We start from the raw sequence: 20,071 nt of genomic DNA, 5'->3' as shown, positions 1-20,071 counted from the left end.
GATGCCTGAGAAGTGGTTGTGCAAACAAAGGGAACGAATTAGCAAATGTATCAATTTGCTCATTCCTCATTTAAAACTCATTTATGTTTGAGAAAGTGCGACCTCTAACCCCCTGAAATGCTAATGCAGACTACGTCTGTGGTTGTACGTTTTAGCATCATTAAAGAAGATGCCTTCGAGAAAGTACATCTCCTGAGGAAATGGGAGTTTTTTTTTTTTTTTTTACATAGCGGTAGAATGTGGGTGTGTTGATTACGATTGAATCTCCTGAAGTGCCCGGGTCGGTTTACTGCAGGAGTTTACGCCTAAGCTTTGAGATGTGTGTGAACGATGAGCTAGGCCCGTTTGAAGTTCACAGATGGTGAGGGGAGTTGTTAGCCCCGGGAACTCAACAGAGTAACTGTTATAACTAACGGGATCAGGGCAGGGTCAAGTGCTTACATAGAGAGTCTCGGTAGAAACTGCCAACATGTTTGGGAGTTAGGAGAGACTGCAGAGAGTGTGGAGCATAATCTTCTTAGGACCTCAAAGTCCCAACCACATACAGTGCATGTTTGTGATTGACAAGTGCCTTTCAAGAGGGACTTGTTACCCCAGAGTTGCGTGACACCAGGTCTATTTAATTACCAGTAAGAGGCAGCGCTCTACCTCTTTTTCTTTTTTTGGAGAATGACTGGAAACAGTAAAAGCCCAACTTTGATCCGGGAGACAAGCCCCACATTCCCAGTGGCGGTTTGGACACATGAAAGGACCGTTGAAGACCTCTATGTTACCAGCCCCCTCGTCATTACTCCTCTCTTACGTCGTTATTCTCCCCTGTTCCATGAAGAGGAGTGACGGGGAGATGATGAATGTGTTTGCGAGTCCTTGCCACTTCTCTGACACACTTGACTCTGTTTAATAAATGATGGTCCATATTTCCCCATTCATTATAATGTCATTAAGACATACTAAGTCCCCCCCCCGCTCCTTTAACCTTTAGTTCTCGCTACCACAGGGGCCCTGGTATCAGCTAGCCCCGCCCCTTGTTCTACACCTCTCGTGTGTTGTAACGTTTAAACTACAGGGCCAACCGGACGGCCGTTATGTAATGAGCCTGTTTGTAAAATAAACGAGGACAACACAGCGTCTCGCCACCACTGGTGGCGAAGGCAAGCTCCCCCCCTTTAAAATGGTGATTGCGTCAGCGACTAGCCGCAGTGCATGCAAGTACACATTAGAGCACACTGGGTACTTCATACCTCAGGTACAAGGGAAGAGAGTGGACTTCTTAGAACACCTTCTGGATGTTCTTGACCCACTTTGTCGTGAGGACTCGATAAAGGATGTATATAAATGTTTAGGAATGTGCAAGTTAATTCTTGATTGGATGGCACTGCGCAAAATGCCAACATAACAAGCCTCTTTAGTGTCCAACAGACTCCTTGGCAGCATGTTGCTTCTATGGGCCTGTGATGTATCGCTGTGCGTGGGGGAAGAGTCGATGGAAAAGTAGCTTTTAAAGAGTAATTTATTACCACTTATGCATTTAGCGCGATCAATCCTGCTGTGGGTGTAGTAGAGCGGATCTATTCATCTTCCCGCTGTGATAAATGTCCTTTTTGGATTCTCTAAGTGATCCTACTGACACCAAGGGGTACAATCCACAGACTACATGCAGGCCCAGGACCTGCATGGCATACAGTAGCACCATCCATCCCGTCCATATACTGTATGGAAGGGGGGAGAGATAGAGAGGGGGAGAGACACTTTGTGAGTGGTTTACCTCTGCCCTTGAATTGGCCAGGGATCACAAAATGCTTGAGTCGTTTAACTGCTAATTTATAACATGTGGGCAGATCGAAACAGTGCAGGTCTAACGTCTGATCTTCTGTTTCCTATTCAGACTTTAATCATTGCGAGCTAAAAAACGAATCTGTCTCCAGATCAGTGGCCAAGGACTCATTTTATCTACCCCCCCCTAAACATATTGTAGAGGAGCCCATTTGCTGTAAGTTGCTGCAATTAGTCGTGAAGTCAAACAGGCACCTACCTGTATTATGTCTGAATATGAGTTTGTGCTTTCTTGGAGTCTTTAATGAGGGCTGTTCCCTTTTCAAACCCAGTTGTGAAAAATTAACGGTACATATGTCTGCCATGATTTTTCCTCTGAGAGGTGTAAACAATTAATCACACATATTCAATTGTTTCAGAAGTCAATCAGAGAGGCCAATCTTGGTTTGATCACTTCAGATCTTTTCTGTTGAGTCTTATACAATTTCTTTCTGAGGTGAAATGTTCTCTCTGTTCCTGAGGACCGCTTCTGAAAAACTCCACCCAGGCTCAAATCAGCGTAATTCAAACCTTAGCACACCTTCAGTTTCTCATTGAAAAAGAGTACTGCTACAAAATCAAACCAAATGTTTTTGGTCACATACACATATTTAGCAGATGTTATTGCAGGTGTAGCAAAATGCTTATGTTCCTACAGTATAGTAGCTCCAGCAGTGCAGTAATATCTAACAATTCACAACAATAAACAAATCTAAAAGTAAAATAATGGAATTAAGAAAGTATATAAATATTAGGACTATCAATATCAGAGTGGCATTGACTAAAATACAGTAGAATCGAATACAGTATTTAAACTCAGCAAAAAAGGAAACAGCCCTTTTCAGGACCCTGTCTTTTAACAATAGAACTTCACAGATCTTCATTGTAAAGGGTTTAAACACTGTTTCCCATGCTTGTTCAATGAACCATAAACAATTAATGAACATGCACCTGTGGAACGGTCGTTAAGACACTAACAGCTTACAGACGGTAGGCAATTAAGGTCACAGTTATGAAAACTTAGGACACTAAAGCAGCCTTTCTACTGACTCTGAAAAACACCAAAAGAAAGATGCCCAGGGTCCCTGCTCATCTGCGTGAACGTGCCTTAGGCATGCTGCAAGGAGGCATGAGGACTGCAGATGTGGCCAGGGCAATAAATTGCAATTTCCACACTGTGAGACGCCCAAGACAGTGCTACAGGGAGACAGGACGGTGAGCTGATCGTAACAACACCTGCACAGGATCGGTACATCTGAACATCACACCTGCGGGACAGGTACAGGATGGCAACAACAACTGCCCGAGTTTCAGCAGGAACGCACAATCCCTCCATCAGTGCTCAGACTGTCCTCAATAGACTTAGAGGGGCTGGACTGAGGGCTTGTAGGGCAGGTCCTCACCAGACATTGTAAGGCAGGTCCTCACCAGACATCACCGGCAACAGCGTCGCCTATGGGCGCAAACTCACCGTTATTGGACCAGACATTATTGACAAAAAGTGCTCTTCACTGACGAATCGTGGTTTATCGTCGAAGGAATGAGCGTTACACCGAGGACTGTACTCTGGAGCAGGATCAATTTGGAGGTGGGGGGTCCGTCATGGTCTGGAGCGGTGTGTCACAGCATCATCGGACTGAGCTTGTTGCCATTGCAGGCAATCTCAACACTGTGCGTCACAGGGAAGACATCATCCTACCTCATGTGGTACCCTTCCTGCAAGCTCATCCTGGCATGACCTACTCCAACATGACAATGCCACCAGCCATACTGCTCGTTCTGTGCGTGATTTCCTGCAAGACAGGAATGTCAGTGTTCTGCCATAGCCAGCAAAGAGTCTGGGACCTGTTGGATCGGAGGGTGAGGGCTATGGCCATTCCCTCCAGAAAAGTCAGGGAACTTGCAGGTGCCTTGGTGAAAGAGTGGGGTAACATCTCACAGCAAGAACTGGCAAATCTGGTACAGTCCATGAGGAGGAGATGCACTGCAGTACTTAATGCAGCTGGTGGCCACACCAGATACTGACTGTCACTTTTGATTTTACCCCCCCCTTTGTTCAGGGACACACTATTCTATTTCTGTTAGTCACATGTCTGTGGAACTTGTTCAGTTTATGTCAGTTGTTGAATCTTGTTATGTTTGTACAAATATTTACACATGTTAAGTTTGCTGAAAATAAATGCAGTTGACAGTGAGAGGACAGTTATTTTTTGGCTGAGTTTACATATGAGATGAATAAAGCTGTATGTAAACATTAAGTGACTAGTGTTCCATTATTAAAGTTGCTACATCTGTTGGATGGGAATTGTCAAAGGCAAGTGCTGTTAGACACCTTTAATGAGAACCAACTAATAAAGTTACAGCAATGTACCTGGCTCCATCTTTAAATGAGCCAAATCCCATTCTCTGCACCCTGAAAGACATATGCTGGCCCTTTTAACTATCGACTTTCCTTACAGTTTGATAAAAGTTGTCAAAGACTCCAGCCACCCAAGTCATAGACTGTTCTCTCTGTTACCGCCATCAAGCAGTTCCGGAGCGCCAAGTCTGAGATCAAAAGGCTTCTGAGAAGCTTCTACCCCCGAGCCATAAGACTGCTGAACAGTTAATCAAATGGCTACCCAGACTATTTGCGGTGACCCCCTTTTTTATTTGCACTGACTCTTTTGCCCCCGGCTCTATGCATACTCACTGGACTCTTTACACACACACACACACACACACACACACACATGAATATTGACACCACACACAGACACACTTTCACACTCTTCACATACGCTGCTGCTAGTCTGTTTATTACCTATCCTGATTGCCTAGTCACTTTTACCCCTACCTACACTGCCGTTCAAAAGTTTGGAGTCACTTAGAAATGTCCTGGTTTTGAAAGAAAAACACATTTTTTGATAATTTAAAATGACATCAAATTAATTAGAAATAAAGTGTAGACGTTGTTCATGTTGGAAATGGCAGATTTTTTAATGGAATATCTTCATAGGTGTACTATCAGCAACCATCACTCCTGTTTTCCAATGGCACGCTGTGTTACCTAATTCAAGTTAATCATTTTAAAAGGCTAATTGATCATTAGATACGCCTTTTTATGTTTGCACAGCTGAAAAATGTTGTTCTGATTAAAGAAGCAATAAAAGTGGCCTTCCTTAGACTAGTTGAGTATCTGGAGCATCAGCATTTGTAGGTTCGATTACAGGCTCAAAATGGCCAGAAACAAAGAACTTTCGTCTGAAACTCATCAGTCTATTCTTGTTCTGAGAAGTGAAGGCTATTCCATGCGAGTAATTGCCAAGACACTGAAGATCTCGTAGAACACTGTGTACTACTCCCTTCACGGAACAGCGCAAACTGGCTCTATCCAGAATAGAAAGAGGAGTGGGAGGCCCCGGTGCACAACTGAGCAAGAGGACAAGTACATTAGAGTGTCTAGTTTGAGAAACAGACCCCTCACAAGTCCTCAACTGGCAGCTTCATTAAATAGTACCCGCAAAATACCAGTCTTAACGTCAAAAGTGAAGAGGCAACACCGGGATGCTGACCTTCAAGGCAGAGTTGCAAAGAAAAAGCCATATCTCAGACTGGCCAATAAAACAAAATATTAAGATGGGCAAAAGTCCACAGGCACTGGACAGAGGAACTCTGCCTAGAAGGTCAGCATCCCGGAGTCGCCTACTCACTTTTGACGTTAAGACTGGTATTTTGTGGGTACTATTTAATGAAGCTGCCAGTTGAGGACTTGTGAGGGGTCTGCTTTGACTGACCTTTTTTGAGCTGTTCTTGCCATAATATGGACTTGATATTTTACCAAATAGGGATTTCTTCTGTATTCCACCCCTACCTTGTCACAACACATCTGATTGGCTCAAATGCATTAAGAAGGAAAGAAGTCCCAAAAATGTACTTTTAACAAGGCACACCTGTTAATTGAAATGCATTCAGGTGACAACCTCATGAAGCTGGTTGAGAGAATGCCAAGAGAGTGCAAAGATGTCATCAAGGCAATGGGTGGCTACTTGTAAAAATAAAGAAAAACCCTTGAATGAGTAGGTGTGTCCAAACTTTTGACTGGCACTGTATTTGTAGACTTGTTTCATGATTGTATCCTGATTTTGGCTGCTTACAGGTGGCTTTTTCATGACAGCACTACACATACAAAATTACGTCTGGTCCTGTTGCCATGTTGCATCCCCACCAAACAACATGTGAAAGTCAATCTGGCCTCGATTTTCACCAACCTTGGTAACGTGAAAACATCTAAATGATTTTCCACTTGCGTCTAGTCCGAGAGGAACACTACTGCGTCCGGTTTGGATTTCCAGATTTTGTCGGTCTCTGAAATGATCCGTTTTGGTGGAAACCCGGGCCCAATCTGTTTCGGGTGCAGCTGCCTAGCTCACAAATTGCTCCATATGTCAGTGCCTTTGTTTGGATCACAGAGGTGGTATTTGGATCCCTGCATTTTAGTGGTAGCCAGGCATGGCAGATTCACATGCTAACCATGTGTATGTGACAAATAAAATTTGATTTGATTTGATTTCTCTTTGATTTCGTAAAAATCATAAAAATCGGCAGTACATTACCCAGTATCAGTCTGTGCTGAATATTTCCATTCATTTTTATGTCTCTCAATAAATATGGAAATATGATGCTGTATGTGGAACCTTACCAGTATATAATGTATGCCACATATATTATTCATGGCAAATATATTCCCATAAATGACACTAAATATACAGTTGAAGTCAGAAGTTTACATACATTTAGGTTGGATACATTAAAACTTGTTTTTCAACCACTCCACAAATTTCTTGTCAACAAACTATAGTTTTGGCAAGTCGGACATCTACTTTGTGCATGACACAAGTAATTTTTCCAACAATTGTTTAAAGACAGATTATTTCACTTATAATTCACTGTATCACAACTCCAGTGGGTCAGAGGTTTACATACACTAAGTTGACTGTGCTTTAAACAGCTTGGAAAATTCCAAAAAATGGTGTCATGGCTTTAGAAGCTTCTGCTAGGCTAATTGACATCATTTGAGTCAATTTGTGGTGCACGTGTGGATGTATTTCAAGGTCTACCTTCAAACTCAGTGCCTCTTTGCTTAATATCATGGGAAAATCAAAAGAAATTAGCCAAGACCTCAGAAAAAAATTGTAGACCTCCACAAGTCTGGTTCGTCCTTGGGAGAAATTTCCAAATGCCTGAAGGTACCATGTTCACCTGTACAAACAATAGTACGGAAGTATAAACACCATGGGACCACGCAGCCGTCATACCACTCAGGAAGGACACGTGTTCTGTCCCCTAGAGATGAACATACTTTGGTGCAAAAAGAGCAAATCAATACCAGAACAGCAAAGGACCTTGTGAAGATGCTGGGGGAAACAGGTACAAAAGTATCTATATCCACAGTAAAACGAGTCCTATATTGACATAACCTGAAAGGCCGCTCATCAAGGAAGAAGCCACTGCTCCAAAACCGCCATAAAAAAGACAGACTACGGTTTGCAACTGCACATGGGGACAAAGATTGTACTTTTGGGAGAAATGTCCTCTGGCCCGATGTAACAAAAATAGAACGGTTGGACCTTAATGACCATCGTTACGTTTGGAGGAAAAAGGGGGAAGCTTGCAAGACGAAGAAACCCATCCCAACCGTGAGGCATGGGGGTGGCGGCATCATGTTGTGGGGGTGCTTTGCTGCAGGAAGGACTGGTGCTCTTCACAAAATAGATGGCATCATGAGGCAGGAAAATTATGTGGATATATTGAAGCAACATCTCAAGACATCAGTCAGGAAGTTAAAGCTTGGTCGCAAATGGGTCTTCCAAATGGACAATGACCCCAAGCATACTTCCAAAGTTGTGGCAAAATGGCTTAAAGACAACAAAGTCAAGGTATTGGAGTGGCCATTTCAAAGCCCTGACCTCAAACTTATGCAACATTTGTGTGCAGAACTGAAAAGGCGTGTGCGAGCAAGGAGGCCTACAAACCTGACTCAGTTTCACCAGCTCTGTCAGGAAGAATGGGCCAAAATTCACCCAACTTAATGTGTGAAGCTTGTGGAAGGCTACCCAAAACATTTGACCCAAGTTAAACAGTTTAAAGGCAATGCTACCAACTGGGAATGTGATGAAAGAAATAAAAGCTGAAATAAATAATTCTCTCTACTATTATTATTATTATTATTTATTTCACATTCTTAAAATAAAGTGGTGATCCTAACTGACCTAAAATAGAGACTTTTTACTTGGATTAAATGTCAGGAATTGTGAAAAACGGAGTTTAAATTGATTTGGCTAAGGTGTATGTAAACTTCGACTTCGACTGTACAGTTGGGTGCATACAGTAGCTTGTTTGGCAAACTGCCCCAGCAACCCACTTCCCTCTCTTGTTCAGACTAGACTTCAATTGTGGTTTCTGCCTGAAAGACAGCTGTATAGCCTCCTGGCTTTCTCACTCAACAAATGCCTCAGTGTTGGCCAACACTACATTATCCCCCCCCCTCCATCTTCTGTGCTTTTCACCATCATTGACCGCAACATCAGACTGCATGTGTTACATTCATTCAACATGACAACTGATTCAGAGTTTTCCTTTGGTGTCAAACACCAAAGCTTTGTGCCTCTCCATGCTCACTGAGTTTCTCTGTGTGCGTGTGTGTGTGCGTGTCTCAACCCGTTTTAGAGGAGCCCTGACGGTATCACACACCCAATAAAAGACCACCTGTTTCCAGTGTGCTAATCTAATCCGGCCTTGCCACAGTTCCTCGCGTTATTTCTCCCCGTGTCACGTTCCATCGGCCCCCTAACAGTCGATGGCAAAACCCTGGCCTAGTTGTTAACTGAGCACCCCTGACATGGATTGTGACAATTTCACGCCCATCCATAATCCAGTTGACACCGGTATCGCTGTTTTTTTTTAAATTGCTCGCATTTTGATTTAAAAAAATGCCTCCTGTGATCTAGTGACGTGCGTCATATGCCCAGTTTTCTGTAACGGGACACATTTAGCAGACATTCTAATCCAGAACAATTTACAGTTAGTGCATTCATTTTATCCGCAAATCACAGTCATGGCCGGTACATTTTTCCTCAATAAAGTAGCTATCAGCAACCATTCTCACTAACACATTAATCACAAGTAATGACGGCCATTCTGGGGAGAGAAGGGGTAAAAAAAAATTGCTACAGTTTTCAGTAACATTGTTGTCCTGAATACAGCTGCTGGTATCGACACAGCTCTGTCTTCTGTGGCTAATGCTGTCTGGTAGTGATGGGCATTCCGGCTCTTTTCAGTGTGCCGGCTCTTTCGGCTCAGCTCACCAAAAAGGGCCGGCTCTTTTGGCTCACAAATGGCTCTTTAAAAAATATACGTTTTGTATTTTTTTCAAGTCAAACAGTTTGCGATAGTTTGACTATGACTGGTGTTAAAACAATTCTAATTAAATTATTAAATGAAATCATTCTCTACCTTAACCACAATGTATTTAGAAATGCTTTGGTTTGTTATGAAAAAGAATGCTATTAAACATTTGCTTTTGAAGTATAACTTTTTAATGTACAAAGTGCATATAAATATAACCATTCAAAATGAATACAATCTGAACAGCATAATAGCATATTGCACCATATCAAAGAAAAATAACTAACAATTTGCAAAACTGCAGCATCCCACTTAAAACATTAAACTGGTCCCTCTTTTCTCTCTCTTCTTTATTGCCATGTTATAACCAGCTGCACACAGCAATGCTGACCATATTTTGCTTTTATGAGACATTTGCATTCAGAAATGCAAGCTGCCTCACTTTCGAGGGGCTGGTTTCTTCTCTCAGTAATTATTTATCCCGTTTTCGAGAAGACCCTCTCAGAGGGAACGGATGTGGCCACTATGCAGAGTCTCCCTGTCATGACTTCAGTAAGCCGTGGGTAGACAGAGGCCTTGTTCTTCCACCAGCTCAGAGGATATGCAGATCTTTGGAGGAGGGGCTCCTCCAAATAGGATCGGACATCCATTATGGCATCTGCTGAGGGATTCCTTCGTGCTGCATCCCCAGTTGCTCTCTCGTCAAACAGCATCCAAACAGCAGACATTTGTGGCACTACTGCTGGTGCTTCTGCTCCACCTGATCCCTCTTCTTCCTGTTGCCCTGGTGCCTGAGTCAGCTGACTGCTGGGGCTGTTCCTCCCTGCTGCTGAGGTTATTCTTTGAAGAGCCTCATCAATCGTTCTGGCATCACTGAAGGCTAACTTCTTAAACCTGGGGTCAAGTGCAGCGGTTTCTGATAGCACGTGATTATATTCCATTCTGTGGAACTTTCTGTCTATTGATGGACATAGGGTGTCCGTCAACTCTGTCACATGTCCTGTGGTTACATTTGCTTCTCTCTGGCGGCTGGCTGTGATTCGCTGCAGACCCTTACACAGGAGCATCATTTTTGAGGCTGTCATATAGTTGAAAAGAGAGAACAGTAGCCATTAGTTACACAGCCATTAGTTCAGGTTCATGTTTTGTCTACTGATACTATATTCTCATCTACTGCTCATATACATATATAATACTGGATTAAATAATGATGTAGTAATAACTGCTTACTGTACCTCTCTCCACACCTCCTCCACCACCTCCCATTCCTCTTGGGTCAGAGCATCAACAGGTGCATTGAAAATGGCCAGGGTAGATATGATGGCATCCTTTGACTCAAGAAACCGTTTCAACATATAACATTTTTAATTCCACCTTGTAGTGCAGTCTTGTTTTGGCCTCAGCTCAGGCATCCCCATCTGGCATTGTAGTATTCCACAGCTGCTTTCACTTTGTCTACAGTGGGCTTCATCACCTTCAGAGCATCTCTTACAATCAGGTTGATTGTGTAGGCAAGACATGAATGATGGGTCCATTTAAAAAAAATCATGGCTAGCTGCATTGTCGCTAACACAACAGACCACTTTTCCATCTACTTGCCATTCTCTGGCCACTCTCAACAGTTCCTCTGCCAAGTTCTCTGAGGTGTGTCTGTCGCTGAACTCAAAGCAGTCCAGAAGACAGCTAGACATCGAAAAATCTTCAATGAAGTGACATGTAAGAAGTGGTTACCCTTAATGTCCAGCAGTCAGTGGTAAGGCAAACTGCAGTCGCTTTTTGGACTCTTTCCCCCACTGAAGCCTGTGTGGGTAGCCTAGTGGTAGGGTAGCCTAGTGGTTAGAGCATTGGACTCGTAACCGAAAGGTTGCAAGTTCAAACCCCTGAGCCGACAAGGTACAAATCTGTCGTTCTTCCCCTGAACAGGCAGTTAACCCACTGTTCCTAGGACGTCATTAAAAATAAGAATTTGTTCTTAACTGACTTGCCTAGTAAAATAAAGGTATAAAAAAAATACAGTTGTGGAATAAGTGATTTTGAAAGGGGTTTCCGGCTTGGAATTGTGTACATTGGATTTAGACTTTTGCTATAATTTGTAAAACCTCTGTCCTCCACAATCTAAAATGGCTGGAAATCAGTGGCAATAGTTTTAGCCTATGGAATATCAATTTGGCCTTGTTTTGCTACAGACATGGACTTTGGCATAAACTGGCACATAGAAGACTGCGTTGCTGTGGGTCACGGAGTAGACCTACTTGACTGAGTGGTTACATCTCCACGTGTGGAGGTGCTGGCTCCACCGCTATCACTAACAGGCCCGTTAGTTTCTCAAGCTCCGCTACAGCTAGCTTCACAGTTGGTTGCACAGTTCGCATATGCCGGTGTAAATTGTGCGTAGAGCCGGATTTATATGAGAATTTGTTTTGGCAAATTCTACACTACACTGCTCTAACATTGTCTACATTATTAAAATGCATCCAAATGCTCCTGTGCTTCCGACTCATTTTCCAGCTGTTGTTTTCACAGCTGTCCTTCCTTTCTCCTCCGCTGCTAAGTGTGTGACTGTGAGTGAGTTGTATGTATGACCATATTAGAGAGACATATTTCCCTCAGATTACACAGATCCAAAAAGAATTCGAAAACAAATCCAATTTTGAAAAACTCCCATATCTACTGGGTGAAATTCCACAGTGTGCCATCAGAGCAGCAAGATTTGTGACCTGTTGCCACGAGAAAAGGGCAACCAGTGAAGAACACGCACCATTGTAAATACAACCCATATCTATGCTTATTTATTTTATCTTGTGTCCTTTACCATTTGTACATTGTAAAAACGCTGTATATATATAATATGACATTTGTAATGTCTTTAGTGTTTTGAAACTTCTGTATGTGTGATGTCTACTGTTAATTTCACTTTATATATTATCTACCTTTTATCTACCTTACTTGCTTTAACACATGTTTCCCATGCCAATAAAGCCCTTGAATTGAATTAAATTGAGTTGGCTCGGCCCTCCCTCACGCATCTTTGATTCATTGGTTGACACTGCGCGTCTGATTGACAGGAACAACAGGTGAGGCTGTTTGTCTGAGCAGACAGTCAGAACGAATATATGTGCACTTGAGTATTTAGGCCTATATTTTTTTTCTTCTTCTTTTAATTAGTTAATTATGTTCATTTAAATATTTTGAATATTTATATCTTAATTTTCGTTTCAAATTTTATAAATAGATTCGGCTCTTCTGAAATGCGAGCCGGCTCCCAACGTTCACCTACAAGACTCGTTCGCGAACGGCACAAAGCAGTCTGGACTGGTTGAAGCAGAGTGGGAAGGATTTTTTAATTTTACCTTTTAACCAGGCAAGTCAGTTAAGAACAAATTCTTATTTTCAATGACGGCCTGGGAACAGTGGGTTAACTGCCTGTTCAGGGGCAGAACGACAGATTTGTACCTTGTCAGCTCGGGGGTTTGAACTCGCAACCTTCCGGTTACTAGCCCAACGCTCTAGCCACTAGGCTACCCTTGAAAGTGTTTCAGTCTGCCGTGAATCATCATAATCCATACACTGGTAAGAGTCTACTGTTAAAATGCCAACGTCTCAACTGTATCAAAGTTGTTTTCATTGCTAGCTATATAGCTAGCTAGCTAGCCAGTTGCATACAGTCACCGTTATAGCTTGCTTTATCCATTGTTTACAGATGTTTCAGTGCGGGACGAAGCAACGTTAACCCAGCTAGCTGAGCTGGCCAGTTGCATTCTGCTGTTAGTGTTGAATGGTGATGTGCTAACATGATGATACTATTTTTCATGTTTGCCCGTTTTTAACTAGGTAGCTACAGAAAATATCCACTGTGGTGCAAATACTAATCGATTAACAAGCTTATCAAACCGCATGTTACGTTATAGGGACACATTGTAAATTGGCGAGTTAGCTAGCCACGATGAAATGATCGCTAAATAGCTAGCTAACTATTGGATTATAGATGACCAATTTTTTTTGCAATGTTCAACTAGCTTGCTAAATTGATCATTACCATTTACCAGTTGGTAATTATGAATGTTTGCTAAATATAGCTAGTTATCTTGTGTCTGCTTTGTTGGGCTGGAAGCAGTTACAGGGCGTGTAAGTACAGCTGTAGCAGTCAACAAGCAATAACAAGCTATAGAACATTAATTAATTAATCTCTTAACACATTTTTGTGGTCTTTCAGCATAAACCTGCTCTCCGCCACCAACAAAAGGAGATGATTGAGGGTGAACATGCAACACATCAGGTATTTGTAAGTTTATAGGTTGAATTTGGGGGTCAATGAATGTTATGCAAGGTATTCATGTCTTGTCTATTTTTTCTCTGCTTTCCTCCCTATACAGCTTTAGTTGTCTGGAGCCTGGTGGTGTTGTGGCCATGGAGCTTTCACTTAGATGGAACCAGGTTACAGCTGCTGTGCAACGTTGACGTCCTTCCTCACAGACATGTGAATGCATCCCCCGGACTGGACACAACCTGGCAAACATATTTTTGAGAAGATCAGGACTTTTACAATGAAAAGGCCATGGACATTATATGTTCTGATCCAAAGGCCAGAATAGAAATATGCTCTCAGGCTAGATTCCTTTGTTCATATCATAACATGACCTGAACCAAAATAATTCTAAGGATCTTGTGATATAGGCCTAGGTCAATATATTGTTTTTACCTAAGCCTTTGTGTTTGTGTGTTTTTAAGTTTTTCGTAATTGCAGGTTACTACCTTTAGCACTTGAAGTTAATAAAGTATTGTTGAAATATTGTCTTTGTTTTTTAAGCACTACCTCACTGCTTTAGCACATTGCCATGGTCACGTGTTCCAATGTGAATATGAGAGTAGAAGAATGCAGCTGTGTGAAGCAATTGTACATTCTCAGAAACCCCAACAATTCACAAAGCAAATTCATAACAAACGACACTCGTTAAAGGCATCATTTAGTTGAATCAGCTTGTCTCCCTTTAATTGTGTTATATTGAGGGACATTTAGAGTGGTGTTGAAGTGCTATAAATTGAGGCATCGATTTTCCTGTTTCTTTGAGCTGGGAATAAGATCATTTGAAGAGTTTTCTAAACGGCCCAGGTCAGACGTTGGCATTTATACACTGAAAAAGTAAACTTTGGCCAGTTTCAAGTCTTTTTCACAGTCAAAGCCATTCATCGTAAACGTTTACAGCAGAACATATGTGTATGGATAAGCCACCTACCACCCTGCCAAGAATTCTCTAAATGAATATGCATTTAATGAATATACTTTACATATAAAACTGCTACTAATCCCAATTATCCCATGCATATTGTAAAGCAGCTTGTCTTTGAGCCAAAATAAAGGGTCCAGGCCAATCAACGTGTGTTAACCCCTTTAGGGAGGGAACCACTGTGTTTGAGAGGCTAAGAAATAGAGCAGGCACACACACACACTGGATACCACAACAACACACATATAAATACCAGATACCTCAACAACACATATATAAATACCAGATACCTCAACAACACATATATAAATACCAGATACCTCAACAACATATATAAATACTGGATACCACAACAACACATATATAAATACCAGATACCTCAACAACACATATATAAATACCAGATACCTCAACAACACACATAAACACTGGATACCACAACAACACATATTTAAATACTGGATACCACAACAACACATATATAAATACTGGATACCACAACAACACATATATAAACACTGGATACCTCAACAACACATATATAAATACTGGATACCTCAACAACACATATATAAATACTGGATACCTCAACAACACATATATAAATACTGGATACCACAACAACACATATATAAATACTCGATACCACAACAACACATATAGAAATACTGGATACCACAACAACACATATAGAAATACTGGATACCACAACAACACATATAAATACTGGATACCTCAACAACACATATATAAACACTGGATACCACAACAACACATATATAAATACTGGATACCACAACAACACATATATAAATACTGGATACCTCAACAACACATATATAAATACTGGATACCACAACAACACACATATAAATACTGGATACCTCAACAACACATACATAAATACTGGATACCACAACAACACATATATAAATACTGGATACCACAACAACACATATATAAATACTGGATACCTCAACAACACATATATAAATACTGGATACCACAACAACACACATATAAATACTGGATACCACAACAACACATATAAATACTGGATACCTCAACAACACATATATAAATACTGGATACCACAACAACACATATATAAATACTGGATACCTCAACAACACATATATAAATACTGGATACCACAACAACACATATATAAATACTGGATACCACAACAACACATATATAAATACTGGATACCTCAACAACACATATATAAATACTGGGTACCACAACAACACATATATAAATACTGGATACCTCAACAACACATATATAAATACTGGATACCACAACAACACACATATAAATACTGGATACCACAACAACACATATAAATACTGGATACCTCAACAACACATATATAAATACTGGATACCACAACAACACATATAAATACTGGATACCTCAACAACACATATATAAACACTGGATACCACAACAACACATATAAAAATACTGGATACCACAACAACACATATATAAATACTGGATACCTCAACAACACATATATAAATACTGGATACCACAACAACACACATATAAATACTGGATACCTCAACAACACATATATAAATACTGGATACCACAACAACACATATATAAATACTGGATACCACAACAACACATATATAAATACTGGATACCTCAACAACACATATATAAACACTGGATACCACAACAACACATATATAAATACTGGATACCACAACAACACATATATAAACACTGGATAGCACAACAACACACATAAACACTGGATACCACAACAACACACATAAATACTGGATACCACAACAACACACATAAACACTGGATACCTCAACAATGGACACAAACACTGGATCCCTTAACAACACATACATAAACACTGGATACCACAACAACACATATATAAATACCAGATACCTCAACAACATATATAAATACTGGATACCACAACAACACATATATAAATACCAGATACCTCAACAACACATATATAAATACCAGATACCTCAACAACACACATAAACACTGGATACCACAACAACACATATTTAAATACTGGATACCACAACAACACATATATAAATACTGGATACCACAACAACACATATATAAACACTGGATACCTCAACAACACATATATAAATACTGGATACCTCAACAACACATATATAAATACTGGATACCTCAACAACACATATATAAATACTGGATACCACAACAACACATATATAAATACTCGATACCACAACAACACATATAGAAATACTGGATACCACAACAACACATATAGAAATACTGGATACCACAACAACACATATAAATACTGGATACCTCAACAACACATATATAAACACTGGATACCACAACAACACATATATAAATACTGGATACCACAACAACACATATATAAATACTGGATACCTCAACAACACATATATAAATACTGGATACCACAACAACACACATATAAATACTGGATACCTCAACAACACATACATAAATACTGGATACCACAACAACACATATATAAATACTGGATACCACAACAACACATATATAAATACTGGATACCTCAACAACACATATATAAATACTGGATACCACAACAACACACATATAAATACTGGATACCACAACAACACATATAAATACTGGATACCTTAACAACACATATATAAATACTGGATACCATAACAACACATATATAAATACTGGATACCTCAACAACACATATATAAATACTGGATACCACAACAACACATATATAAATACTGGATACCACAACAACACATATATAAATACTGGATACCTCAACAACACATATATAAATACTGGGTACCACAACAACACATATATAAATACTGGATACCTCAACAACACATATATAAATACTGGATACCACAACAACACACATATAAATACTGGATACCACAACAACACATATAAATACTGGATACCTCAACAACACATATATAAATACTGGATACCACAACAACACATATAAATACTGGATACCTCAACAACACATATATAAACACTGGATACCACAACAACACATATAAAAATACTGGATACCACAACAACACATATATAAATACTGGATACCTCAACAACACATATATAAATACTGGATACCACAACAACACACATATAAATACTGGATACCTCAACAACACATATATAAATACTGGATACCACAACAACACATATATAAATACTGGATACCACAACAACACATATATAAATACTGGATACCTCAACAACACATATATAAACACTGGATACCACAACAACACATATATAAATACTGGATACCACAACAACACATATATAAACACTGGATAGCACAACAACACACATAAACACTGGATACCACAACAACACACATAAATACTGGATACCACAACAACACACATAAACACTGGATACCTCAACAATGGACACAAACACTGGATCCCTTAACAACACATACATAAACACTGGATACCACAACAACACATATATAAATACCAGATACCTCAACAACACATATATAAATACTGGATACCTCAACAACAAATATATAAATACTTGCCTAGTTAAATAAAGGTTAAAAAAACAAAACAAAAAAACAACAACAACAACACATATATACACACTGGATACCACAACAACACACACATAAGCACTGGATACCACAACAACACACACAAACACTGGATACCTCAACAACACAAACACTGGATACCTCAACAACACACACATAAACACTGGATACCACAACAACACACACATAAACACTGGATACCACAACAACACACACATAAACACTGGATACCTCAACAACACACACATAAACACTGGATAACTCAACAACACAAACACTGGATACCTCAACAACACACACATAAACACTGGATAACTCAACAACACAAACACTGGATACCTCAACAACACACACATAAACACTGGATACCTCAACCATATAAATATTGGATATCTCAACAACACATAAACACTGGATACCTGAACAACAGACAAACACTGGATACCTCAACAACACAAACACTGGATACCTCAACAACAGACATAAACATTGGATATCTCAACAACAAACCTAAACACTGGATACCTAAACAACAGACAAACACTGGATACCTCAACAACAGACAAACACTGGATACCTCATCAACAGACACAAACACTGGATAGGTGAAAAACTGCAATGCCAAAAGGGAAAGCATATAACCCAATTTATTTTATTTAAATATATATATAATACAGACTATACCCCACACAAACTATTTCAGGAAAATGTAAAAGGCTCCTCTGTCACGTTCTGACCTTAGTTCCTTTGTTTTGTCTTTATTTTAGTATGGTCAGGGCGTGAGTTGGGGTGGGCAGTCTGTTTGTTTTTCTATGTTGGTTTCTGTGTTCGGCCTAGTATGGTTCTCAATCAGAGGTAGGTGTCGTTAGTTGTCTCTGATTGAGAATCATACTTAGTTAGCCTTTTTTCCACCTGTGTTTCGTGGGTGTTTATTTTCTGTCTTTGTGTTTGTCGCCAGACAGGACTGTTTCGGTTTTCATTCGTTCACTTTATTGTTTTTTGTATTTCAGTGTTCAGTTTTGATTCATTAAATATTACATCATGAACACTTACCACGCTGCAAATTGGTCTTCCGATCCTTCTCGCTACTCCTCCTCAGAAGAGGAGGACGAGATCCATTACATCCTCAACCTGAAATGGAAGTAGTCATATTGTCATGCCCTGATCTGTTTCACTTGTGCTTGACTCCACCCTCCTCCAGATGTCGCCCATCTTCCCCATTATTCCCATGGTACTTATACCTGTGTTCTCTGTTTGTCTGTTGCCAGTTCATCTTGTTTGTCAAGTCAACCAGCGTTTTGTCTCAGCTCTTGCTTTTTCACAGTCTCTCTTTTTCTCGCTTTCCTGGTTTTGACCTTTGCCTGTCCTGACTCTGAGCCCGCCTGCCTGACCATTCTGCCTGACCCTGAGCCTGCCTGCCATCCTGTGCCTTTGCAACTACTCTGGATTATCAACTTGCCTGCCTTTACCAGGTCGTTTTCCTGCCCCTGTTGCTGTAATAAACACTGTTACTTCAACACAGTCTGCATTTGGGTCTTACCTGAAACATGATACATATTAATTCCCCATCAAAGGTTCAAGACAGTACGTTTAGAGCTGCCAACCTAACGGAATATGTGTTGATCGGCATGGGTTAACCCTTGGACCCAGTGTTGAGAGATCCTGGCACACTGTCCAAATGAATTGTGTACTGAAGAGATGTAGAAAGAGCTCACTCGGGGTCCCTCCCAACCTCCAATCAGCTCCTGAGCCAGCTGTGTGATCAATACCATGAATCAGGCCATTACGCTCTTTGAAAGCGCTACGTTGCTCTAATCAATATGTTATTATTTTTCATCTTCTGGCTGTATTAAATACCCCCATTATTATTTCCTCTTCCTTGATTGAGGAGAGCTCTTCCAGGTCTTCAGTGGTCCAATGATCCTCCCTCGGTCCCTGTTCCCTCTGGCTCCACATGTCTTTTGTCTGGACCTTGTCCTCATTTGCATGTCTTTCGTGTCTTGTGGTGTGTTTGTGTGTTTCCTACATGAGGGATATCACTGAGCTCTTCCTGAGAATC

General features: G+C 40.4%; 2 long non-coding RNA genes across 2 annotated transcripts; one reads left to right on the top strand and one right to left on the bottom strand.

The window, feature by feature from the left end:
- The first annotated feature begins 12,291 nt into the window (after window positions 1-12,291).
- On the top strand, window positions 12,292-13,708 carry LOC135510622 (uncharacterized). The gene is made up of 3 exons (XR_010451139.1): window positions 12,292-12,768; window positions 13,412-13,474; window positions 13,572-13,708. It is a non-coding gene; the product is annotated as an uncharacterized LOC135510622 (long non-coding RNA).
- On the bottom strand, window positions 13,618-19,816 carry LOC135510623 (uncharacterized). The gene is made up of 3 exons (XR_010451140.1): window positions 19,553-19,816; window positions 19,066-19,143; window positions 13,618-13,704 (listed from the first exon to the last, which is right to left on the bottom strand). It is a non-coding gene; the product is annotated as an uncharacterized LOC135510623 (long non-coding RNA).
- Between the last annotated feature and the right edge of the window lie 255 nt (window positions 19,817-20,071).

This window comes from Oncorhynchus masou, chromosome 23 (assembly GCF_036934945.1).
Source record: "Oncorhynchus masou masou isolate Uvic2021 chromosome 23, UVic_Omas_1.1, whole genome shotgun sequence".
Classification (NCBI taxonomy): Eukaryota; Metazoa; Chordata; class Actinopteri; order Salmoniformes; family Salmonidae; genus Oncorhynchus; species Oncorhynchus masou.
This window is presented reverse-complemented; position numbering and strand designations above follow the sequence as displayed.